Genomic DNA, 26,410 nt, shown 5'->3' with positions numbered 1-26,410 from the left:
GCCAGCTTGAGCTGGAACACCAGGGGCTTCATTCCAAACAGAAAGAAAAGTCACATTACTCCAAATTCATTTGGGAAGATCCGCAGCCTCTCCACGAAAAATTCACCTGGGGCTGGAGAGATAGCACAGTGGGTAAGGCGTTTGCCTTGCACGCGGCCAACCTGGGTTCAATTTTTTGTGCTACACCAGCATCCCATAGGGTCCCCCGAGCACCGCCAGGTGTGACCCAAAAAGCAAAAAATTAATTAATTACAAACCCTCACATTAGATGCAGCCAGAGTGATATTCTAACGGGGAAAAGTGCTCTCCTTGCATTAGGTTGACCTGGGTTTGATTTCTGACACCCAAAATGGTCTCCCAAATCCTGCCAGGCATGATCCCTGAGCACAGAGCCTGGATCAGCCCTGAGCAGAGCAGAATATGGCTCAACCTACCCTTGGCACCACCCCGCCCAGCCCTGTCCCCCAGAAAAAAAAAAACCCTCAAATTAGAGCACTCAGGGGAGATGGTTTTTTCTCAGATTCGGTCAGAGCATTTGCTACTCCTCTGTTTCTTGTCAACTGGCTAACTCCCTCCCCTCACTTTTTTTTGGGGGGGTCACACCCAGTGATGCACAGGGGTTACTCCTGACTCTGCACTCAGGAGTTACTCCTGGCGGTGCTCAGGGGACCATATGGGATGCTGGGATGCTGGGAATCGAACCTGGGTCGGCCGCGTGCAAGGCAAACGCCCTACCCACTGTGCTATCTCTCCAGCCCCTCCCCTCACCTTTTTTAAGTCTGTGGGTTTTTTTTTTGTTGTTTGTTTTTGGGTGTTTTTGTTTTTGTTTTTTTTTGCTTTTGGGGTCACACCCGGCGATGCACAGGGGTTACTTCTGGCTCATGCACTCAGGAATTGCTCCTACAGTGCTCGGGGGACCATATGGGATGCTGGGAATCGAACCTGGGTTGGCTGTTTGCAAGGCAAACACCCTACCCGCTGTACTATTGCTCCAGTCCATTAAGTCTGTGTTTAAATATCGCTTTCCCGAGGAGAGCATTGGCTCACCTGATCCAAAATTCCAGACAGTGGTTCAGTGGTGGAGCACGCACTATGTGTGCTCAGCGGCCCCGGGGAGCCAGAGATATACACATGCTTCCCCCACCCCCCCACCCATCTCCCTGGCGATCTCTCCGCCTTAGTGTCTGCCCTCGAACATGTTTTATTCCTCTGCCTGTCTTCTCCCATCGTAACGGGAGCTCCTAGGAGCGGGGTCCTTCTGCCACTGAGAGGCTCTGAGCAGGGAGAACATGCCAGGCATATTTGTTTGCTGATTATGTGACAAGATTTGAAGTTGACATGTTCCGCTTGTCTTTGATTGTCTTGGAGAGATTGGTGAAGAAGATTCCTGGGTGAAGTGGATTCATGCCCAGGATGACCGTGACTCAAACGTCCCTTGCACCTCTTTTGTTTGTTTGTTTTTGGTTTGGGTGGGGGGGCCACATCTAGCAGTGCTCAGGGCTTGCTCCTGGCTCTACCCTGGGATCACGCCTGGCGGGACCTGGGACCTGAGGTGGTGCAGGGGCTCAAGCCTTGATTGGCCACATGCGAGGCAAACGCCTTCCCTACTGTACAAGGATGTGCCGTGTAAAAAGTTTCAAAGCTGTTTTGAAACTTACTTGGGAAATATCTGAGCTTCAATCTCCAGAATAAGAAAAATAATTAAGTGGAAAGAAGTCAGTATTTAAAACCAGAAACTGCCAGGATAACAATGTCACATGGGGATCTTAACAAACCCCAACTAATTTTAGAGCACGCGTTGCAGAGCGCTGGGCTCTTATCCATCTGGCCTGCAAGAACAAACTGCGCTTCCAAGGCAGTGTTTGTCTTATGATAGCCCAAAATACCATGCTCAAGTTTAACGGCTTAGACCCGTGTCACGTGGTTAATGAGGACAAACAGACATTAGCTTGATAAAATTCAAAATGAACGCGAATTGAATCCGTCCATACGAGAAACAGAAGGCAGCCGAGTGTTAGACTCTTGCCCACAGGCTAAACCGGTTCCGAACCCGTGAGCGCCTGAGGAGGAGGAAGAGTGTGAGGAAGCTTGGGGAGCCGTGGGACCCACACCTACTGACGGGTAGTTAGCACCGGGGAGCCTGCAGTACGTGGGACCTACCGTCTCATCAGGACCGTTTGGCTTGAGACAAACAGAGAAGCCCAAGAGGAATTTACGGGATTAAACTTCTTTACTTAAAGTTTCAGTGTTTAGCTACAGATGAGGGGGCAAATATCGGGCTGGTTGGTCTGTTTGAGTCCCACCTAGCGGTACTCAGCACCTCCATCTGGCTCTGCACTCAGAAATTATTCCTGGAAGGTTCCAGGGGCCAGAGGGTAGGACAGGGATTGGACCCAGGTCAGCCAAGTGCAAGGCAAGCACCCTCCCCGCTGGACTATTGATCTGGCCCCGGGCTATGTTTTCTTATAGTATCTGAAGAAGAGATACACACAGCTGGGACCAGAATCAGAGTCAATTTGACTTATATCACTGTACCACTGTATCACTGTCATCCCGTTGTTTGTCAATTTACTCGAGCAGGTGCCATTAATGTCTCTATTCGTCCCAGCCCTGAGATTTTTAGCCGCCTCTCCTTACTCATCTTTCCCAACGATTGGAGGCTCTTTCAGGGTCAGGGGAATGAGACCCATTATAGTTACTGGTTTTGGCATCTCAAATATGACACGGTAGCTCTGCCCGTGCAGGCGGGCCTCATGATGGCACCCTCTCCTTCTCTGTCAGGGACCAGGAGTCTTCTCTTCTGCCACTCTTAGTCACAACAAGTGCTTTTGCCTTTGGGGCCATCACCATCATGGGACTTCCAGAACCAGCCATCACACCTGCATTCCAATCAGTATCACTTGTATCACTTGTCCTCTGTATTCAGGGCTCTTTCAGGGTCAGGCGATTGAGACCCATTATTGTTACTGTTTTTGGCATATGGATTACATCATGGGTAGCTTGCCAGTCTCTGCGACATTCCAGTCAGTAGGCAGCAGAAAAGCAAGCAGGATTTGCCCGCTTCCTGGGGGCCAGGAACACTATGTCAGCACGGCCAGTGCCCCTATGAACACACCTTGGTCAGTCACACAGGAGTTCCGGAAATAGGGTCCTCATTTGGAATGTCCTTGGCCTAGGAGAAATCAGGTGCGAGGTACAAAGGCCGTTCTGTGGGTGGGGCCTCTTGTCTTTTCCGTGTTTGGAAAACCCAGAGCTGAGTCCAAACAGTTCCCCTCCTGCCTGCGAGAGGTAGGCTTTGGGAGAAGCTTGGGTACAATTCTCCACATTGGCTTGGCCTGGAGTTTTTTCCATACACAAAAATTAAGTTGGGTGTTGGCACAGGGAAAGCTTTGGACATTTTTTTGTTTGTTAATTTTGGGCCATATTGGCAATGCTCAGGGGTAACTACTGGCTTTGAAACTCAGGAATTACTCCTGGTGGTGCTCAGGGGACCACGTAGGATGCCACGGATCGAGTCCTGGTTGGCTGTGTCCGCGGTAACTCTCCTCCTAGTTGTATGACCTTTCAGGTCCTCTTTCATATTCTTTTTTTATTTATTTGTCTTTTTGGGTCACGCACACCTGGTGATGCTCAGGGGTTACTCCTGGTTCTGCACTCAGGAATTACTCCTGGCAGGACCATAAGGGATGCTGGGGATTGAACCCAGGTCACCCAGTCCATGCAAGGCAAACGCCCATCCCACTGTACTATCACTCCAGTCTCTCCTTCATATTCTTTTTTTTTTTTTCTTTTTGGGTCACATCTGACAATGCTCGGGGGTTACTCCTGGCTCTGCACTCAGGAATCGCTCCTGTGATTGTATGGGACGCTGGGAATCGAACCAGGGTCCGCCGTGTGCAAGGCAAACGTCCTCCCCACAGTGTTATGATCGCTCCAGCCCCTCTCCTTCATATTTTTTTTTTCTTTTTGGGTCATACCTAGCGATGCTCAGGGGTTACTCCTGGCTCCGTACTCTGTACTGGCAGGGGATTGAACCCAGGTTGGCCATGTGCAAGGCAAACGCCCTCCCCCCACTGTGCTATTGCTCCAGCCCCTCCTTCATATTCTTATCATCACCTTCAGAGTCTCCTTTTCTGAGGGGTCACTCCACCCTCTGGGTGTTGCCTCATACCTGCATCTGTGTGGTGCCTCAGTTTCTTCAGCTTCAAAGCACTCAGTATTTGCATCTCAAAGGGGTGTGGTCCTCATGCCCTCAGGTCACTCCACAGCTAGGTAGTTTCTTCACACTTTATTTTTTCCCAAAAGTGTGTCACCAGCTCCTGCATCCCTCAGCCTGCCAGGACTCCAGCTGATTCTGTGTTTATGACCCTGCTCACTGCCTGGCACAGAACCCTGCTTCCAGGTGCTGACTAGCTAAGCCAAATGGTGTTTGGTTTTGGGTTTGGGGGCCACATCCAGTGGTGCTGAGGATTAAGAGGGGTCAGTGACCCAGACCAGTGCCTTAACGCCTGCACTGTCTCTCTGGTCCAGAGAAATAATTTCCTTTAGACAAACTTGCTTAGAGAAAAATGAAGGGAGGGGAGAGAGGTGGGACAGAGAGAGAGAGACAGAGAGACAAAGAGGGAGGGAGAGAGAGATAGAGAGAGGGAGAGAGAGAGAGAGGGAGAGAGAGAACATAGGGTCACTGACATGCAATTGTCACCTTAACTAAGTTCTGGGAAGGTGGACAAACTTTTCTGATCACTCTCACCCCTGTGATGTTTCTTGAATCAGAACAGTGAGATGACTTTGGGTTTTGTTTTTGACATTTTTGGGTCACACCCTGCGATGCTCAGGCCTCACTCCTGGCTCTGTACTCAGGGATCACTCCTGGCGGTACTCGGGAGGCCATTAGGGATGCCGGGGATCGAACCCGGATTGGCCCCATAGTACGGCTGTACTAGGGCTGTACCTGCTGTACTATCACTCCGACCCACATTGTAGATGGCTTTGGATGGAATCACTTGCATTTTTGAAGGGAAAGTGGACACTTAGCACTGCTTGCCGCCTAGGATGTGGAACCCAACCCAGAGCCAGAATTCTCCCTAGGGGGCTGGGAGCCCTGCGGTAGGGATGGACAGGGCCCCTGCCCCCTTTCTCCGACACACACACTGAGCCTAGCCCATGGCTCTCCCAGGCTCCTGAGCTTCTCCCCCACCACACACGCTCTCCCCCCACCTTCCACCCTCTGAATCCCCCGGGAGGGGAGAGTGCTCCCTGGCTCCACTCCCGCCCCGTCCCTAGGGCTCCTGTCCTTTCAGGCGCCTTTGGCTGACCTAGAGAAGCAGAGATGGGAGATAAACTCAGGGCGCTTTCTAGCAGCGATGCCACCCGGGAGCCCCGGGCAGCCACGCTCAGGCCCTGCAAGTGTTTATGCCCTGCTCGGTGTGGCCGTGGGTGCGGACACGAGCCCTCACTCCCAAAGGCCGTGTGCTCCCACCTCCCCACTGGAGCATTAGAAATCCAGCCAAGGCCATTCATTCGGCTGTGCATCAGTAGTTCTTTTTTCTCTTTATTATTACTTTTTTCTTTTTCTCGGGGTCACACCCAGCGATGCTCAGGGGTTCCTCCTGGCTCTGCACTCAGGAATTACTCCTGGCAGTGCTCAGGGGACCATATGGGATGCTGGGAATCGAACCCAGGTCAGCCACATGCAAGGCAAACGCCCTACCCGCTGTGCTATCACTCCAGCCCCCTTTCTCTGTATTATTATGAATTCAGTTCTTGTTTCTGGGACTCGGCAGTGGTGCCAGGGGTTGCTGGGCCTACACCTGGCAGTACCCGGATCGAACCCCGGCTCTGTGCGTGCCTGGCTTTTACCTCAACCTTTAGCACTGTCTTCCTGGCCTGGTACCGCCTTTTCAGCGATTCCATCACATGTCTCAGCTATGGTATATCCCAGTGTTGATGGACATTAGCTTGTTTCTACCATCAGTCTATTGTGAACGGTGCTGCTCTGAACATGTGTATGCACGGTTTTGATACTTACTGAAGATCGAATCACTTTTGCATTCACTCAATAAATAGTTGTTGAATTACACTAGAAATTCCCTGGGCTGAGCACATGCTTTACAGCAGGACACTGGTTTGATCCCCAGCACGTGAGCATTGCATTAGCGGCCCCTGAGCCCAGGGTCAGGAATAGCACCTGAGCACTGCACCCTGAGCACTTCCCCACTACCCCCATACACACCTCTCAGCCCCAGGAAAAAAAAAAACTACTACTACATGGGGCCAGAGTGATAGTACAACAGGTAAGTCTTGCATGCAGCCTGCCAGGATTCAATCCTCAGCACCCTATATGGTCCCCTGAACCCTGCCGGGAATGATTCCTGAGGGCAGAGCCAGGAGTAACCCCTGAGCATCGCCGGGTGTAACCCAAAAATAAAAACAAATCAGAATATTTGGAGTTGACACTGCTGGTGGTATTGGAATTTTGTATTCCTGAAACTACTGGGAATGACTTGGTAAATCATGGTGACAATTATAATAATAAAAATTGGTGGAGCTCAGGGCTACACTTGCCTTCGTGCTGGGGTTATGGTTACTCCCAGCAGTGCCTGGGGAATCATAGGTGGTGGTGGGTATCAGACGGGGGCTGGCCACATTGCCAGGCTTATGCCCCCCGGTCCTGTCTCTGCAGGCCCAGTGATTTAGATTTTTTTTTTAAGTTTTATTCATGAGAAATGAAATTAGGTGAGGAGGGCTGGTAATCTCTGTGTTTTTCTTTCCCATATGGCTCAGGCAGGTTTTATTTATTTTTTGGGGGGGGGGGTCACACCCAGCGATGCACAGGGGTTACTCCTGGCTCTGCACTCAGGAGTGACTCCTGGCGGTGCTGGGGGACCATATGGGATGCTGGGAATCGAACTCGGATCGGCCACATGCAAGGCATGCGCCCTACTCACTGTGCTATCGCTCCAGCCCCGTGATTTGGATTTTTAAAAGCACAGCGGCTCCACATAAAAAGTATTTATATTAAAGAAGGAATGAGCAACTTACATTAGCGGGTGGTCACACCCACCAACTGGCCCCCTGGCGCCGTGTAATCCCATCAACAACCAAGACTCAGAGACTATAAAAACCAGCTCCTGGAACCGCGCGGCCGCTTTTGCGGCCGCGCGACATCTTATTACAACATCTTATTATTTCATTCCTACTTTGGACAAACTGGCAGGTTACCTGCCCACACAGCAGAGTCTGGCAAACTCCCCGTGGCGTACCCAATATACCAAATACCAGTAACAATGATGGGTCTCATTCTCCTAAAGAGCCTTGAATATAATCTCAGGGCTAGGATGAAGGAGACGTTACTGGGGCCTGCTCAAGGCAATCAAGCAACTTAATTCAGTTTTTTGGTTTTGGGGCCACAGCTGGGCTGCTCAGGCTTCCTCCTGGCTCTGTGCTCAGGGTCACTGCAGCGAGGCAGGGGAACCATGAGTGATGCTGGGGAATGAAGCTGTGCCAGCCAGATGCAAGGCCAACGCCCTCCCTGCTGTCCTATTTCTCTGGCCCCTTGGCAGCTCCTTATTTGGTCACTCTGTGGGACCAGGCATAGCAAGGGCCCAACAACATTTTGGGACACTCAGTGACAACATTTAATGAGGAATAGAAAGTTTGTAGTCAGAAGAACTAATGTTCTGTTTGTTTGGGGGCCACCCACAAAGCACTCGGGGGCACTTCCCGGCTCTCTGTTCGGGAGTGACCCCTAGTCAGGCTGAAAGGCCCATATATGGTACCTGGGATTTCGACCTGGCCCTAACCCCTGAACTGTATTTCCGGTTCTATCTGAGTTGCTATGCTAGCCACTATACCACTGGAGCGATAGCACAGCGGGTAGGGCGTTCGCCTTACAAGCGGCCAACATGGCCGACCCGAGTTCGATTCCTCTGCCCCTCTCGGAGAGCCCGGCAAGCTACCGAGAGTATTCGATATGCCAGACACAGTAACAACAAAGTCTCCAATGGAGACGTTACTGGGCCCGCTCGAGCAAATCGACGATCAACGGGAGGGCCTTTACCTTTTTACCTTATCTGAGTTGCAATATTGAAGGCAATTAAAATTAGTGCGTCAAATCTACGCTGAACAAAACACAAGCGTTTAGGAAAGCTGAGTCGAGAAAGAGAGGGTATGGGCCTGAGGCATGCTCCTGTGTGTGGCTGACCCCCAGCTACCGGCTGCAGCCCTGTCTGCCCGAGCAACGAGGGTGCCACTGCAGAAGGAGGCCACAAAGAGCCCTAGAGTTACTGCACCTCCAAGCCTCACTGACCTTCCAGCCACTTGGTGGAATGACCCAGGGGGGCAACTGAGCACCACTGGGGAAGTCTTACGGGAGGCCTCCCAATGGCAGAGTTTAGAGTTCCTAAACTTTCCTTAATCACGTGCCCAGCCCCTTGCCTCATCCCCTGGCACCCACATGCTGTTTATTGGAGGTGAAATGTGGAGAGGAGGGCCAGGGGTGTGCCCCGCTGCTAAGGAGTCCCGGATTCCTGGCTGCCTTCTCTGCTCTGATCATACGGCTCCCAAACTGGGGCACTGCTGGATTGGAAAACAGAACTGCGATTCAGCAGGGCGCGGGAGGTGGGGCAGGTAACTGCACTTCGCCCAGAACTCGGTGCGTGTCCCCCGGTTGCCTCCCCAGGCGCCCAGCCGGTCTGCGGGGCCGGGACAACCCCGCTGAATGCAACTCAGCAAAAGAACCGTGCGCAGAAGGAAGCCGCGGCCCTTCTGGGAATCCGGGCGGGCTGCAGCCCCCCGCGGCCAGCCGCCGCCTCTTGGGGTTGCCAAGGCCCCGGGCGGGCCCTGCGGGCGGCCCTCTGCTGCCCGGCGGCGAGCAGGCGGTGCCCGGCCGCCCAGCTGCCCGCGGCATTCAGACCCAGGGCGTCCGGGCCGGGCACCAGGACTGGCGGCCAAGTGACGCGGCCGGATAAAGAGGCTTTTCTCAGCCGGGCGGAGCGGGCGAGGCTGGTTTCAAGGGATTTTTAACCCTTGGTCCTTCCTGGGTCCGCCGAGCGGCTCCCCGCGGGTTGTCTCCCCGGGGTGCGCGGGGGGAAAGCTCCCCCAGCGTGTTTCCGAGCGCGTTTCTGGACCCGGCCGGGAGTGCGCCCCGCGAGCCGGCGGTGTAGACGCACGAGCCGGCGGGGGTGACTTGCACATTCTCAAGCCGGAACTGCGAGTCCGGGTGCGGGTCCCCGGGATTCCCCTCACACCGCCACCCCCCACCCGCCCCCCGGTCGCGTGTGTAGACAAAGAGGCGGCTGCGGGGGCGGCCACAGCGCGGGACCCGGCCTGGGGTGAGGGGCTCGACTCTGCGTCCCGCCCGGCACCCGGTCAGGCCGGGGTCTCCGGCTCCAGCCCCAGCGCCGTGTGGGGTCGCGGTCCGGGCGGGGACTCGGGTCCCTGCGAGGTTGGGTCGGAGGCTCGATTTCGGGCAGGGGGCGCGCGGTTCTGGGCATCCTGGATCGGGGTGGACTGGAGTGCGGGGCTGCGTCTGGGCCGGGGTCCAGGGGCGCGCTCGGGCCGGGGTCCGGGGGTGCGCTCGGGGCGGGCCGGGTCCGGGGTGCGCTCAGACCCGGGTCCGCGGTGCGCTCAGGCTGGGCAGCGGCCCGGGGTGGGCTCAGACCGGGGTCCGGGGTACGCCTGGGTCGGGTCGGGGTCCGGGGTGCGCTCAGACCCGGGTCCCGGGTGCGCTCGGGCCGGGCGCGTCGCGGGGAGGAGCCGCGGCGGCGCCCTGTCCGGTCCCGTCCCGGCGGCGGCGCGTCACGCTGTCCCCGCCCCGAGCCGCCGAGCCGGGAGGCGGGAGGCGGCGGCCGCGCGGCTGCTGCTGCTGTTGCTGCTGCTGCTGCTGCTGCTGCAGTGGGGCAGGTGGCGGCGACGGGCGGCGACCCCGGCCACGGTGAGCGCGACGCGGCCGGTCCCCTCCCGCCCTCCGTCCCTTCCGCGCCGCCGGGCCGCGCCTGGCCGCCCGCTCGGGCCGGGCCCGGGGGCCGGGGCCGGGGCCTGGCGGCCGTCCGGGCTGGGCTCCCGCGCCGGGGCGGCTCCGCGCGGCCCGGGGGGTCCGGGCGGGGTGGGGGGCGCGGAGGTCCCCGGGCCGGGGGCGGCCCCGAGGCCGCGCGGCGGGAGGGCCCGAGGGCGCCGAGCCCGGCCTGGCTCCCGCCTCAAGATGGAGCTGGGAGACTCGTCGGCCTGCCCGCCCGCGTCCTCCGGCCCGCGCGCCGCGCCCGCCCCGCCACCGGGCCGCCACCCGGGCACCGCCACCCGGGCGCCTCCTCCCGGCCCGCTCCCGGGCACCTCCCTGCCCGCTCCCGGGCCCCTCCTCCCCGACCTGTGGCCCGCACTCAGCCGGGCCTGGCACGCCCCGTGGGCCCTGGGCAGCGGCTCCCCGGGGGTCCTCCCCCGCCAGGACTGTGAGATGAGCGACGGCGGGGCCACGGGCATCTGCGACACCCGCGCTCACCTGGTGCCTGGCCGGGCTCTGGCCCCGGAGGCAGCTGCCACTTGTTCAGGGGCGCCCCAGAGCAGAGACATCCCCTCCTGTCCCCCCACCCGGCCTGCAGGTCCTGCGCGGTGGCATGGGGACGCGTGAGGGCGCAGAGTGGCGCTTCCCCCCCCCCTCCGGGGCCGGTCCTTGTGGTGGGGCCAAGTGCCGCCCCCTCCCCGGCTCCCCGCCTCTAGGGGCTGAAGAAATTACACGTTAAGGCTGTGATCAGCTTAGATACCTTTTAGCAAAACTTGGACGCCCATCAGGGTACTTGCAAAGAAGGGTGGGGGGAATTTCGTAATTAAATGGTCTTTTAGTTCAGCCTGGGCTCCCTCCTCTCCTGGAGGGGCAGGTGGGAGCTCCTGGAAGGGCCGGGCCTGAGGCTTTCCCCTTGCTGTTACAGGTTCCCTGGATTCTGACTGCTGGATCTCTTGCAAGAACCCTCAGGTATGTGGCTCCCCAGCCGCGGGGTGTCTCATTCTGCAGAACCTGCAGTTAACCCCGACTGGCAGCTTGCTGTGGCCAGCCCCGGGCGAGGCCCTTTGGTATTTCACCTGGTTTATCAGCCCAGGGAGGCTGCCTCCCTGCGCCCATTCACAGACGACGCCTGGAAAAGTCAGGGCAGAGCCCAGGGTCACCTCAGCTGCTGGGTGGTGGTGGTGGTGGTGGTGGTGGTGGTGCCTGGGTGTCCCCAGGGACCCTGGGCTTCCTCACTCAGGTCTGGGGGCTCTGGGGGAGCAAGACTCTTGTGCGTCCAATGGGAGGGGTGGGCGCTGGGCTCAGGGCTGCTGCTGGATTGGAGGGCGTGAGAGAGGGAGGGGGGAACGGTGACATAGGCGGGCCTTGTTCCCAGGGTGGGGATGCTGGGAGATAAAGATCACACCTGTCCCTCCCTCTGAGTCCGCCTCAGCTTGCTGTCTGTCCCTGAGGAACTGAGGGGCCTGGTTTATGACAGCAGTGGGCCCAGTCCCTGTTCTGCCAGCACGGGTTCTTCTGCGTCCCCACTCCCCATAACTGCAGGTGAGCTTGGTTCTAACCCAGGCAGGCTTAGCTGGCTCTCCCCCATCCTGCCCCTCCTTATCATCTCAGAGGGACGCGGGGCGCGGGAATGGAACCCGGACCTGGGGCCTGTCACACATGAGCTTGGCCTTGGAACCTCTCTCCAACTCTCTCGCTCTTTCTTACTCTCACCCCGGGGAGGGGAGCCAACGGCTCACACACCCGCGGACAGGGGCTTCAGGGAAAGGTGAGAGGCAAGAGTCGTTATCCAAGAGTCGATATCTGATCTCAAGTGTATGTGTGCATCAGCAGATTAGCTTTGTTTTGGAATATGTGTGACAAGGATCCTGTATTTCACTCGGTAGAGTCCCGTGTGCCCATAAATAAGTTTTTGTCTAATTTCATGGTGGGGCCATCCCGGGGAGAGCTGGGGCCCGTTGGTGGCTGTGTGCTGGCAGTCCCCTGGCTTTGCTCAGGGGACCATGCAGTGGCAGTGCTAGACTCGGGCCTCGTGTATGCAGAGCACAAGTTCATCCCACTGAGCATCTCTCAGGCCCAAGTGGTGTTTAGTTATTTATTACTAGGGAGAGGGGAGCACCTTTGGGGCCACACTCAGCTCAGTAGTGCTCAGGGGTTTACTTCAGACTTTGTGCTCAGGAGTCACTCCTGGTTGTGCTGGGGGGGAATGAGAGGTGGATGCAGGGGACAGATGCAGTGCGGGGATGGACCAGGGTCATCTGTGTGCAAGGCAGGCACATTCCCCCCTGTACTAGCTCTCCAGAACCCCAGTGTTTTTTTGTTTGTTTGTTTTGGGTCATACCCAGAAATGCTCAGGGGTTACTCAAGGCAGTGCTTGGGAGACCATATGGGATGCCAGGGATCGAACCTGGGTCTGACATGCAAGGCAAATTCCCTACCTGCTGTACTATCGCTCTGGCCCCCCCAGTGTATTTTATTTAATTGAAAATATGCGGTCTTTAGGCTTTGAGATTTCCTTGAACTCCATTTGGTGCCAGGGATCCATCCTAGGGCCTCACATATGCAGGGTATAAACTCTACCTTTGAGGTTTTGGTCTTTTTTTTCCATGTTGGGTCATACCCAGTGATCCTCAGGGTTACTCCTGGCTCTGCACTCAGGAATTACTCCTGGCAGTGCTTGGGGAACTGTTTGGGGACTGTTTCACCCTGTAGGGGTGAACCATGGTGACCATGCCAATGCCATATGCAAGGACTATTCTATGCAAGGACTATCGCTCTGGCCTACTGCTCTGGCCTACTGTTGAGTCTTATCACCTGCCCTCAAGGCTTCATGGACCACTGAAATCAGAGCTAAAGAAATGGAAGAAAGTCACACAGTTTGACTTACTATTTCTTGCGGTTAAAAGAAACCTTTGTTGGGGCTGGAGTGATAGCATAGCGGGTAGGGTGTTTGCCTTGCACGCGGCCGACCCGGGTTCGATTCCCAGCATCCCATATGACCTCCTGAGCACTGCCAGGAGTGATTCCTGAGTGCAAAGCCAGGAGTAACCCCTGAGCATCGCCAGGTGTGACCCGAAAAGCAAAAAAAAAAAAAAAAAAAAAGTAAAAAAAATTAAAAGAAACCTTTGTTTATACTGTGTTAACTAAGGGAAACTTCCCACCATATGTAAATCTACTGTTGTCTAACCGCTTTGTCCTTCCTTCTTCTACACATGAGGTGGGTCATCAGGTATTTTTTTGAAGGTGTGATGCTGGGCCGGTCACTTCCCTGGGGCCACTAGGGTCACTCCTGGTGGTGGCAGGAGCTGAACTCAGTACTTAGACAGGGCAGTACGATGTTGCCACATGAGCCCCCTTTTCTCTTGGGTCACACCCGGCGATGCACAGGAGTTACACCTGGTTCATGCACTCAGGAATTACTCTTGGCAGTCCTTGGGGTGCTGGGATTCTGGGAATCGAACCTAGGTTAGCTGCGTGCAAGGCAAATGCCCTACCCGCTGTGCTATTGCTCCAGCCCCAAAATAGTTTTCTTTTTATATACTTTTTATAAAATAGAGGAAGAGAAGAGAGAGAGGAGGGAAACCCACAAAGTCAAAGGAAAAAAGGAATCGTGCCCCCAGGCTGGGCCACGGGCAGCCCCAGGGTGGAACCGAGCTCTCTCCTTCGAGCCTGAGAGCCGGTCTGTGGGGCCATGCTGGTTCCTGGTTCCAGGGCCATGGGGACTTTGTGGCCACCCGAAGCAGCTCAGGGACTGTTTTAGCTTGGTGCTCTGAGGACTGTGGTTCCGGGGATCAGCTGAACTGAAGGCAGTGTCTTCTGCACTGCACTCATGCATTTCTGCATTTTTGGTTTGGGGCTTTGCCTTGTCTCAGGTACTCAGCAAACCATGCAGTGCCAGGGTTGAGATAGTCCCCCTGAGATGTAGCTCATGGGACCCCGAGCACTGCTGTGCTGCTGCTATGGTTGGGCCTGGTTGGAAGCCTGTCACATTCAGCACAGCCCCACTGGCCACTTCCCCGGGGCCAGGTGCCACCTGCAGCCAGACAGCGATGAGCAGCAGGATTCCTGCTCCTTGGGGGCGTGGACCCAGCCAGAAGGCGGCTCATGTTTGCTGTGTTTGGAAGGGACTCAGGCAAGGGAAGCAGGGGGCAAGGGAAATGCAGTTTGGTTGATGGGAGATAGGGTGTCAGCTGTGCCAGGGTGTAGTGAGAGGAGAGCTGGATGCGGGCTCTGGGTGGAAGTGAAGCCCCATGGGGGGGGTGCAGAGGGGAGCAGGGACCTGGCGGGGATGGGGGGCTCGAAGCCATCAGGCCACATTGATTGTAGTCCTGGAAATACATCAACTGTTTTATTAGTTCAGGGGAGCTATACTGGCCGTGCTCAGACCCTATTCCTGGCTGGGCTCAAGGGACGTAGCAGGTGCGGGGGACCCAAGGGCCTGGTCAGCCCCATGTGAGGTAAGCGCCTTCCCACTGTACTCTTCTCCAGGCCCAGACCTAAAATATTTTAATGACTTATTTGGGGGGAGGGGTTTGGGCCATGCTGGGGGCCCTCAGGGAACCATCTGCAGTGCCAGGCTCAGACTGGGGTTTTGTACATGCAAGGCAGCACTTTCGGCCTGTGTGCTCTCTGACCTCTGACCCCACAGACTCTTTAGGATAATGAAGCAGGACAGGAATGCAACTCATGCTGGCATGCAGGAGACCCAGGTTCAACCCCTGACACTGCTTGGTCCCCTTGAGCAGCACCAGGATGACCCACCAATGGTGGAGCGCGTGGAGCAGCCTTATGCCATGTCACTAATGATTCTGGAGAAGCTAAAGGGGGCCCGAGGCCTGGGGGGTTTCCTGAAGGTGTCCACGGGCCGTAACAGGACCTGGAAACTGGACTCAGGCCTGTGTTTTTCCAGTGTGGCCCCTTGGACCTGCCATGTGGTGGGGGGTGTCCTTTCCCCTTCTCCCTCCTGGGCCTGTCGCTGGCATTTGCAGTGACTTTCCTGGACTGCTCTGAGCAGCAAACTTGCCTTTTCAGCGGTACAAGGTTCATGGTTCACAGCCTGTGCTTGTGAGTCGCTTTAATATCAGTGGGGAAACTGCTAGCATTCCCACAAATGGTAACTGCGTAGGTAAGCACTTCGGGGGCCGTGATGGACTCCTACTTGCTTCCAGTACCTGTCGCGGATGCTTCTGTGTCGAGACAGCTCCGAGTCTGAGTGCTTTGGGTCAGCATTTGCATTGCACGGCACTTTTTTTGGTTTTTGGGCCATTCCCAGCGATGCTCTGGGCTTTCTCCTGGCTCTCTGCTCAGGACCGGTACTGCTAGGCTCTCGGAACCCTGTGTGATGCTGAGGAGTAAATCTGGCTCGGCTGCGTGCATGCAGCAACCTTACCCGCTATCCTATCTTTCCGTCCCTCTGGGGAAATTTTTTTTTAAATTTTTTTTTAATTTTTATTTATTTATTTATTTATTTATTGAATCACTGTGGGAAAGGTTACAAAGCTTTCAGGTTTATGTCTCAGTCATGCAAATATCAAACACATTTCCCTTTACCAATACTTATTTTTTACCATGAAGAACCCCAATAAAACCCCACCCCCCACCCCTCCCCGTCCCTGTGAGGCAGATGAATTCTAGTTAACACTCTATCTGCTTTGATTAGATTCATTGTTTCAATAAAAGATTCACCACTATTATTTAGAGTTTACCCCCCCCCCCCCAAATCAGACATGCTGAAAAAGCATTGTGAAGTGATTTGCTTTCTACAGCTGGGTTCAAGAATTAAATGTTGGTTTTGGATTTCTGCTATTTTACTTATTGACCCTGGAAGTATTTCTACTGAAAGTCAGATAGTTAAGAAATTGGTTTCTGTGTTCTGGAGTCGTGGCCGTGCTGGAGAGCCGCTCGCGGGGGGACCGGTGGCCTCGGTAGGGCGTGAAGGGCGGAGCGAAACGCCCCCCTTCCCATGAGGTTTTAGTCGCCCCCACACTCCCGGCTCATACCTGCTGTCCACAAGGCTCCCATGTGGCCGCCATCTTTCTTTCCAGAGAGGAGAGGGCGAATGGGGCAACACCCTTTCCCCTCCGGCAGACTTGATGGCCTGGATCAACGCATAGTCCATTCACTTTTCTGCTCCAAGCTGCTGGGTTCTGCATTAAGTCCTTGTGCTTCTGGGAAATTTTTTTTTTTTTTTATGTAGGAGTACTACTATTTATTCAGCCACTGTCCGGGGAAATTTTTAAGAGAAAGCATGCTAACGATGGTATCATACAGAAACGGTCAGTAAGAGTGACCTCTTCAGATTTCACTCAGCACAGGGGGTGCCTTTTTCCTTCTCCCACTTTCTCTGGTGGGTGTTGGGGTGTCAGGAGGTAGAGGCTGGCTGACTATGAAGAACCAACCTTGGGTTTGCCCAGGAAGGACATGTGGTTTAGTTTCCTGGTCTTGGCACCAGTACCGAGGAACCTTGGCCGTGCGGGGAGGCGCCTGCTCTGTGTTGGAGTCTCCATCTGCTGCTCCCAGGACAGACCAGCGCTCTCTCCGTGGGCGGGTCTCTCCAAACCCTCTTCCTGGCTTCTTTGGAAAGTCTTTGAAAAGAGAAGGCAGGAGGGAGTTCTATGACAGCAGCCCCGAGTTTCTTGAGCCCTTCTGGAGCCCTTGTGAGACCACAAACACATCTTTCTTCCCTAATCTTTCAGGTGCTGGGTTTGCGTATTTTGATGCTTACATTCTCTCTTGCAGGCTTATGTCTAAGTATAGCTTGGATTAGATCCCAGTTTAGCTTGGGCTGTTTTTCACATGTATAATTGCCAAGCCTTTCTTTTACTGTATTTTCTCTGAAGTCAAAGGGCCCAGAGAACCAGCTGTGTTCAGGATGCTCAGATCACCCGTGGTTGGGGGCTTATGTGTGAGGAGAGGGCAGCTGAGGTGAGGTTCCTGGGTACTGATTCTGCAAGTCCCCACACATGGCGACAGTTACTTGGCATGATTTTTTTTCTTTTGTTTTTCCAAACCCAAAATATAAAAAAAACAGTGCATCTTTACCTTTACCTATAACTCTCTATGTTGTGCATTCTAACAATACACAGGTTTCAGGTATGCAGCTCCCTACCCCCGCCCCCAGGACTATGTTTGTGCTTTGGTTTGGGGCTGTGTGGTCTGGGACAAGCTCTGAGATGTGTGGCAGAGGGCTGAGGCTCACACCCAGGCCTCAGCTGCAACACTTGTGTTTCCTGCAATGAGCCTCGGGATGCTTTCTCACAGGAGGTGTGATACTCAGATGTTTTTGTTTATGTGTTGCTTTTCACCCAGCTCAATCTGGGGCCTGCCCCAAGCTGGGGGCTACTCCAAGCTGGGGGCTACTCCGGCTCCCTGCTTAGATGTCGCTGTCGCTCCCAGCGGTGCTCGCTCCCAGCGGTGCTCAGGGGGCCGTATGGTGCTAGGATCAAAGGCTTGCACTAGCTCTCCATTCCCCGTAGTCTTAAGGCGGGAAGGATCCTCTTTAGATCTTCTTTTCTGGACTTTCCGGTAAATATAGGAGTGAAATCTTCACCCGTGGCTGACTAGGCGAGTGACGCCGGGTTGCTGATGACGGTTCTCGGTGCCCGTGGCTCACTGCCGACTGGGAACTGGCGCCTTGGATTTTGATTTCCGGCCATGTCTTCCAGTGGAATTATGTCTTAGATGCAGTCTCACCTTCCCGATCGCTGGCGCGGCTGTGCCTCCACATGTGAGGGTTGCCAGTTAGACTGTCGATCCAGCTCTTGAAGCTCAGACCAACAAGTTAGGGACGCGGCTGGTGGGGGGCAGGACACCCCTCCTGAGTGTCCCCCCTGAGTGCACCATCGGGACACTGCAAGGCTGCAGCCCCCTGCAGGGCTGTGCGAGAGGGAATCAGTCAGTCTGAGAGCCCTTTCGGTATCCTGGCTGGGGACTGCTTGCTCAGTGGGACCTGGGGGCTCCACCTGGCTAACTATGGGTTCGAGTGGGGAATCTGGGCTCCACAGGTGAAGTGTGCTTGTGCCAGGCTCACTCCTGGCTTTGTGCCAGCAGCGCTCAGGGACTGCCTGGGATGCTGTGGACCAAGCCTGTTGGCTGCTTGCCAGGTGGTGCCCTGCCCCCTGGACCATTTCTTAAACCCCTGGTGCTGGGGATTTGACCCTGGGTACCCTGTTAGTCATAGGTGGGCAGGACTGGGAAAGTACCCTGGAGGTGTGTGGAGTTGCAGGTACCCCACAGGGAACACTGGTGACACAGGGTCACCGGGGCAGGAGAGGCAGGTGTGAGGGTGCAGGTGGCCAGGTGTGTGTGAGAGAGAGAGAGAGAGAGAGAGAGAGAGTGTGAGTAAGTCCGGGCGGGTCCCGGAAGTGGTCAGTGGTTGGAGGGTCCCTCCAATAGTAAGAGCAAGTCCAGGAACGGTTTTCTCTGCCTTGGTCAGGGTGGTCCTGCTGTGCCCCTCACACTGGCCTTAACATTTCATAACGGTTGACTTCTCAGCGCATCTCTTTTTCCTGCTTTTGAGCCAGGAGTATCTGATTGTAGGTGGTGACTGGAAAAACGGAGGTCCGGTCAGTTACTAGTGTTGTTCCGAGGGTCCTCCCAACTCCGTGCTCAGGGGTCACTCCAGGGAACTTTGGGGGGCCTGCCATGCAGTACCAGTGATGCAGTCCGGACCTCCCTCACGTAAAGCCCCACTGCAGCCCTCCGAGACCCCCCGCAGCTGGCATCCCCTGAGTGCCGGCTGTCAGCAGCCACCAGGGCAGACTCTGGAAGCCGCACGTCGGGGAGCCGAGAGCCATTAGCGGATCAGAGCCAGAATCAGTGCCCAAGAGGTGCCCCCGAGCCCAGACTGACCCCGGGCACAGCAAGGAAGAGCGCTGAGCTCCGGGTGTGGCCCCAAAGCAAACACCAAAACCCACCAAGGTCTGAGTCATTTGCCTGCCAGCCAGGCCCACTGAGGCTGCCACCCCAGTTTGGCTGTGTCCGTGCCGCAGGCGCCGCGTGAAGGGCTGGTGAAGCCACGGATGTCACACTCGCCCCCGCTGGCTGCTCTCAGGGAATGCGGCGCTCAGCATTCCCCTCTCCACGTCGGGGCAGGGGGCCCCCTGTTCTCATGGGCTGGAAGTTCAAACCTTCCTTCCTGCCTTGTTTTCGAAAGTCGGTGTGAGTGGGCGGCCGTACCATTACTGAGGCACTGTAATGAGCACTTGGCACCGAGGGCTGGTAATTTCTTCCTGGGGGAGGAGCAGCCCGGGCAGTCGGTCACATGTCAGCCCCGTTCTGGGCGGCTGCCCCCCACACAGCTTGATTACAGGTGGGGTCGGCGCCCAGGTCTGCTGAGACCAGGGAGATAGCGTGGGGGAGGGGGGGAGGCATGTCCTTGCTTATAGCCAACCCCGCGTCAGTCCTTCAGTTCTTGGAACCACCTATGGGCCCCTCGAGCACCTTCCTGACTTGACCTCTGAGTACAGAGCCAGGAGGAAGTCCTGAGCACCCAGGGTGTAGCATAAAAAACAAACAAATAAAAATCTGATTGAACTGATAGCTCTGTCTGTGTGTACCAATCATATGGGGAAAACAAACAGCCAGCAACTGGGCCGGGAGGCACACACACCCAGCCTGGGCTTGATCATCTGCCCCCCACCCCCCTCCCCGCCTCCTGCATCCCATGCAGTGACCTGGAGCAGAGTCTGGAGTCCTTAAGACACCTCCAGGTGTAGGCCCCAAACAACCGAAAAGTAACGCTCAGTCCAGAAGAAGGCAGCTCCTTGGGGAAGCCTGGCAGCTTGGGGGTGTGTGTGGGTGTGTGTGTGGGTGGGGGGTGGGGGGTTCTACAAAAAAAAGCATCTGAGGGAAAGGGAGTAAGTTGTGTGGGTTTTTTTGATTTGTTTGTTTTGCTTTCCAGACACACCTGGCAGTGGTAGTGCTCAGGACTTACTCCTGACTGCACATAGGGGAGTTCACTCCTATCGACTTGGGAGACCAGATGGGATGCTGGGAATCGAACCCAGGCTGGCCGTGTGCAGCCGCCATGCACCCCCTCCCCAGCCTGTGTTCCCTCTGGAACTAACAGATTGGCAACTTTCCTTCTTCAGCACAGTTAGATCCTCACTCAAGTCTCAGAGTATTAAGTTACCCATGACCTAAACCGTGGCATCACTTTATTTATTTCGGTGGCACTATTTTATTTATACCTGGCTCCTGGGGGGTGTGGGGGGGGTGGGGTGGGGAGGGGAACTTACGGGATGCTGGGCCTGTGCAAGGGAAAACGTGTCTAGGGCACCGCTTTGAGAATCCATCTCTTCTATCGTGAAATGAGGGGGTTGAGCTGAACCGTGGACATCTCTTCTGACTCTCAGAGTCTGTGAGGCTCTGCCAAGCACCTTCACCTCCTCCTGCTGGCCCAGGAAATAGGTTCTGGAAGATGCTGACCAGGGTCTGTAAAGCCCAGCACTGCGGGTCCCTCTGGAAGCTGGTGCTGCAGTGAGGGGCTCCCGTGGACAGCTGTGTAAATGCAACCCCAGCTCGTTCCTTCCGCCTCTCTCCTCCCTCCTCCACTCCTTTTTTGTTTTTAATTGAATCACCATGAGATACAGTTTCAAAACTTTTGTGATTGAGTTTCAGTCATACAATGATGGAACACCTTTCCCACCGCCAGTGTCCCCAGTATGCCTTCCGCCACCCCCACCCCATCCCACCCGCTGCCTCTGTGGCAGGCACCTTCCTTCTTTCTCTCTACTTCTGGGCATCCTGGTTAGCAATACAGACACTGAGAGGCCATCATGTTCCGTCCTTTGTCTATTTTCAGCACACATCTCCCCTCCCGAGCGATCCCTCCAACCCTCATTGACATCTGGGGCTGCTCTTGGCCAGATGTGCGGTTGAGGCAACTTCTGGGGTGCAGCCCTCCCCCGGGCAGAGGGCTTCCCCCACCACCCTGCAGGCAGGCCCACGTGTGAGTGGCGTCCGGTGCTCCTGGAGTCCAGCACTTCTGAAAGTGGACAGGGGTGTCATTGGTGGTCGCTTGGAGATCGACTTTCAGCGGGGCACTGTGTGCATATTTTTCTGAGAAGGAGGGTCTCCAAGCTCACCCCGGGGCCTCTGCCCTGGAACCAGCGGCTTGGTGCTCCTCAGCACTGGTCTGCAGTGGGGGCCCCGCTAGCTCCTGACACCGTCACGGTTGCAGCCTATGTCCAGGCAGGCCAGAGCAAGCATCGCTGCTGTGACTCGCCAGTCCTGCTGTGACTCACTAGTCCCCCGGTGACCCCGCACTCAGCGCTTCTCAGTGGGGACAGGACGAGGTTTTCCCTCCCTGGGACACACATTTAAAATTGTGGCCGGGGGGCCGGAGAGATGTGGGTAGGACACTTGCCTTGTATGAAGCTGACCCAGGTTCGACCCTCGGCATCCCATGTGGTCCCCGAGCACTGCCAGGAGTAATTCTTGAGTGCAGGGCCAGGAGAAAGCCCTGAGCATCACTGGGTGTGACCGAAAAACCAAAATAAAATAAATTGTGGCCACTGGGTTTCCTCAGGGATTTCCACGGTTAAGGCAGCTGGTGTGTGTGTGTGGGGGGGGAGTGTGTAAATATCAAACTATTAAATATTAAATGAGGGACTGTGAGTTCAAAGCGTGGGTACGTGTTAGCCAGCTGACCGCAGGCTGGTTGGTAATCAGTGACCTTTTATTCTCGATTTATTCTCCTTGCAGCATAGCTAGATAGAAATGTTACATAGAAATAGTGATGGGGGCGGGGCTGGAGCGATAGCACAGCCGGTAGGGGTTTGCCTTGCACTCGGCCGACCCGGGTTCCATTCCCAGCATCCCATATGGTCCCCCAAGCACTGCCAGGAGTAACTCCTGAGTGCAGAGCCAGGAGTAACCCCTGTGCATCGCCGGGTGTGACCCCCCCCAAAAAAAGCAAAAAAAAAAAAGTAATGGGTGGGGGTACACATACGTGGGGTTGAACATTATAACAATAAACAAGTGTGAAGCCCTTCCTTCAGGGGAAGTTCTAGGAGATTAACTCGGGACAAACTCCTCTGGAGGTTCAGCACTAGGGACCTGCTCAAGGGCGGAATTCCGTCCAAGGGAAGGCTTTCTCCTTCCTTATGTAGTAATCCATTTATTTCTAGTCATTTCTAAGGATAAGAGATAGAGTAAGTTTGAAGAGCTGCCCTTCCTGAGGGCATCTCCCTTTATATCCCAGACTACAGTCCCTCAGGCCCAGTTAGTCTTTTCTAACCCCAGCAGGGTCCTTATTCAGTTACTTATTTTTGGGTCATGACAGAGCTTGTTCCATGACCGTGCTCTTAACTTATTATACTTAGGGTCCTTAGTTTGTCTCCTTTCGATGCCAGGGTAGCTTACAGCTTGCCCTGGGTCAATCCAGTTCCTTCATTGGGACCCTCCTTTTGGGGGTGTTAGGAAGCAAGGGCAACTGAGGCTTCAGTCAGGTAAATATGGTTTTTTTTTTCCTTTTTGGGTCACACCCAGCGATGCACAGGGGTTACTCCTAGCTCTGCACTCAGGAGTTACTCCTGGCGGTGCTTAGGGGACCATATGGGATGCTGGGAATCGAACCTGGGTCGGCCGCGTGCAAGGCAAACGTCCTACCCGCTGTGCTATCACTCCAGCCCCCATTCAGTTAGGTAAATATGACAGACGCGCAGGAATAAATATTAATCGGAGTCAATTAACTCCCATGTTACAAAAGCATAGCATCAACTGTCTTTCTGTGTCTATTCAAAAAAGGCCATTGCAAAACCATGCAGAGGACATAAAGGAAATAGAAAAACAATATAGGAGTATTAGTGCTTGATAGAATTGGGTGTGTCTCGGGAGCACTGTGGTAGGAGTAGCTCAACAAACCTAAGCTCCCTGCGGGAGGAACAGGGACAAACCAATGTTGTCCAACACCTGCCCTGCATCATGTTGAGTTTCAGGGCTGCAGGCTCAGGCCCTTGGCCTTTACAGAGCGTGTTGTGTCCCCTGAGCCCAGCTCTCTCCCGCAGTTTCCCCAGGCCTGTGTGTTTTTCCCACCAGGACTCTGCCCCCTTTCCAGACAGGCAGAGGACGGGGAGCTTCCCCCCCTCCACCCCCACTTTCAGGTTCCCTCATGGAACTTCCATCGTCACCATGACCCGGCCCCTGTTCTCAGCGTTCATTCCCGGGGATGCGCTCTCAAGGCCGGCGGGCAGCGCAGGGCCATGGGTGGCTTCCCCGTTTGGTGACCGGCTCTGTCCAGCTGGCATCGAAAGGGCCTCAGGCTGTCAGTGCATTTCCCCGTTTGACTTAAGACCAGCCACTGTGTGGCAGCTTCACTCTAGGGACCGCATTTCTCTGACATATTCCTCGCACGTGTTGTGATGAAGCAGGAGAGACGGAATGGAACTTGGGGCGTCTGATTGATGGGTGCTTTTTCTTTGAATTTGTTGTGTGTTTTTTGGGCCACACCTGGCGATGCTCAGGGCTTACTCCTGGCTCTGCACTCAGGGATCCTGGTGGTGCTCGGGAGACCCTATGGGATGCTGGGGATCGAACCCGGGTTGGCCAATGCAGAGGCCAGCGCCCTCTCCCTGTGCTTCTCCTTGCGGTTGCCCCGAGTTCCTCGGCTGGCCGAGGTGTAGGGAGTAGCCGGTGAGCCGTGCCGCTCGGGGTGATGTCGGGTGTTGTCTTAATCTACAGGGCGAATACAGCCCAGGTGGCTCCCCCGTTTTCACTGGGCTCTGGGGGCAAAGTGGTGTCCCCAGGTGCAGTGACCGCTGAGGTGGTGCTGGACCACCTCCCGCTGCCCCCTGGCTGCCTGGCTGAGACTGGGGACCCTGCTGCTGGGCCGGTTTGGGACTTTTCTGAGCCCTTCCCAAGGACCACAGACAGTCTGGGCCCTGGATGCCGCGACAGATGTCATCCCCGACCTCGAGGACCTGAGTCATCGCCCTCTCTGCCAGCCAGACTGACTCAGGGCAGGCAGGGGCCAGCGCGGCCCTGGAGAGTCGCGGGGTGCCCTGGCAGGCAGGCCGTGCCTGTGGGCCTGACCGTGATGAGGGATGGACAGACGGACAGACGGCCCCCTCCAGGGCCCCCGCGGGTCTCAGGTGCTGAGTCGGGCTCTTGCTGCGGCTGGCTGGGGCACTGGCCCCTTTTGCTTTCTGGTTATTGCCAGCCATGGCCTCTCCATGTGGGGTCTGGGGCGGGAGCTGGTAGTGTAATTAGTGCCCGAGCTCAGGTTACACGCGAGCTCAGGTTACACGCGGCTCCTGAGCTGGGGGTGGGGACGGCAGGGCCGGGCACTTCCACTTACGTAACTAACCTCGGAGGACAGGAGGAAGCTGCCCCTGACCCCCGGAGTGACTGCGGCCTCTGCCGTGCTGCCTTCAAGCTTCAGATCCCCCCCACCCCCATTTTGGGGTTCCCGAGGGTGAGCTCCAGCCCCAGCCCTGCAGCCTGTGCCATCTGGGCTACTGGACTTGTCCCCACAGGGCCCCCTGCTGTGACGGCATGGGCTCCCTTGGCTTCCTGTCCTGAATAGGGGAGGATTGATTGATTGATTTTGGTAACAGGGAAAGATTGATTGGTTTTGGTCTGGGGGATGCTCAGGCAGTGCCCAGGGTTCCTGCAGATCTGTACTGAGGGTTACTCCTGGTGGCCTGGGGGTGTCACAGGAGGTCCTGGGGTTGAGCCCAGATGGTTTAGCAAGTGCCCCACCCACTGAGCTCTCTCTTTGGCCCTGGGGACTGGACTTTGGAGAGGCAGATGGGGGGGCCAGACTTGGGGTCTTAAGTCCACACTGTGGGGGTCCTGAGGTTCTGTTGAGCCACCACCAGGGCAGAGTTGCAGGGCCGGGTGTCAGCATGTCCCCTGCCTGCCTGCAGCACCCGTGCTCTGGGAGGAATCACGGAACATCTGAACCCAGCAGGGGCCTGTCCCCAAGCTGCTTGTTCAGTCTTTAGTGCATTTCCTGCAATTCAGGATTTTTTTTTTTTTGTGGTGGCTTATCAGCCAGCAGTGTTTAGGCTGCTCCCGGCTCTGTGCTTAGGGCTCACCCCTGGCAGTCCTCTCGGGACCATCTGTGGTGCTGGGACAGAACTCAGGTCATCATCGGGCAAGTCCTGTGCATTGACCCTTGTAGTATCTTTTTGGCCTCTTCTGGACACTTTTTATCCACCTGGAAACAAAATATCACTAATTCTTCCTCTGCAGCGCATGGCCAACCCCAAACTTTTTTTTTGTTTGTTTGTTTGGTTGCTTTTGGGTTTGGGGTCAGACCCAGCAGTGCTCAGGGGTTAATCCTAGTTTTGTGCTTGGGGATCACTCCTGGCGTTATGCTCAGGGTTCCACAGGGGATGCCGGGATCGAACCCGGGTCGGCTGCATGCAAGGCGAGCGCCCTCCGGCTGTCCTATTGCTCTGGCCCGATTTGTGGCTTTTTTTTACTGGAGCCCAAGGCTTTTCCCTGGGAGCTGTGCCGGACGGTGTGTGGGAACTTGCTTCTCACTGCGCCCCATGCAGCAGTTCCTGCGAGGCGGTTTGCACCGGAACAGGAACTTGTAACCTGGGAGGCTCCTTCCTGGTGTGAGGGCAGCTCTGGGGAAGGCAGGGTCCTCCTGCTCCTCCAGGGCCGGCCAGCGTGGAGGAGCCACTTCCTAGGGGCCCGGCCCTCATAATCCCTGTTTGTGAGATCATCTTCGTGACCTCACAGCGGGCCCTGCTGCAGCCCTTACCCAGGTCCTGACAGGACAGGCAGTCAGGCCGGGCCCGTGCACAGCACCATGAGGTACTGGACGGTCTCAGTGCCAGGCTGGCATTGCCACCCCCACCCTCGCCCCTGCCCCGGGCAAAAAAGGCAAAGGCGTTGGCATTAGACCTCTGGGTTTTCCTGGAAAACTTCTGATGATAGGAGACTGATCTTCGAAAATACCCCTGGTGGGACATTTGGCTCAGAACCTGCAGCCAGGCTGGACGTGGAGGTCAGTGGCCCTGAATGGATTGATGTGCTCTGTAATTTGCTGTCACTTGCCCAGTTCCCTGCAAACACAACTTTTTTGTTGTTGTTTTGAGCCACACCTGGCAGTGCTGGGGGCGGCTCACGGCCCTTTTACCTGGTTTGGTTGGAAGAAAAGGAGTCGGGTCATGTAGATATGCAGACCCTAGTCTATGAGGGTTATTACGTGTAACTTGCTTTTTTCCCCCTATTTTCCCCTCTGTGGTACCGGGATGGAGCCTGGGGCCTCACATGTTGCAAGGCAAGTGCTCTGTCCTGGAGCTGGACCCTGACCCCATATAGCTTCCCACCTGCTCACTCGCCTTTATTTTTTCTATACTTTTTTTTTTTTTTTTTGCTTTTTGGGTCACACCCAGCAATGCTCAGGGGTTACTCCTGACTGCGCTCAGAAATTACCTACCCCTGGCGGTGCTC

At 55.8% G+C, this 26,410-nt stretch overlaps 1 protein-coding gene across 1 annotated transcript in view; it reads left to right on the top strand.

Moving 5' to 3' along the window:
* The first annotated feature begins 10,887 nt into the window (after positions 1-10,887).
* Positions 10,888-26,410, top strand: part of CLIP1 (CAP-Gly domain containing linker protein 1) — a 78,845-nt gene continuing 63,322 nt past the window's right edge. Inside the window, exon 1 of the mRNA XM_056131398.1 lies at positions 10,888-10,966. The gene's annotated coding sequence lies outside the window, so the exon portion shown is untranslated. The remainder of the gene's footprint in view (positions 10,967-26,410) is intronic.

Source organism: Sorex fumeus, unplaced genomic scaffold (assembly GCF_029834395.1).
Source record: "Sorex fumeus unplaced genomic scaffold, SorFum_2.1 ptg000087l, whole genome shotgun sequence".
Classification (NCBI taxonomy): Eukaryota; Metazoa; Chordata; class Mammalia; order Eulipotyphla; family Soricidae; genus Sorex; species Sorex fumeus.
Note: the sequence above shows the minus strand (reverse complement) of the source record. Positions and strands in the feature narration are given on the sequence as shown.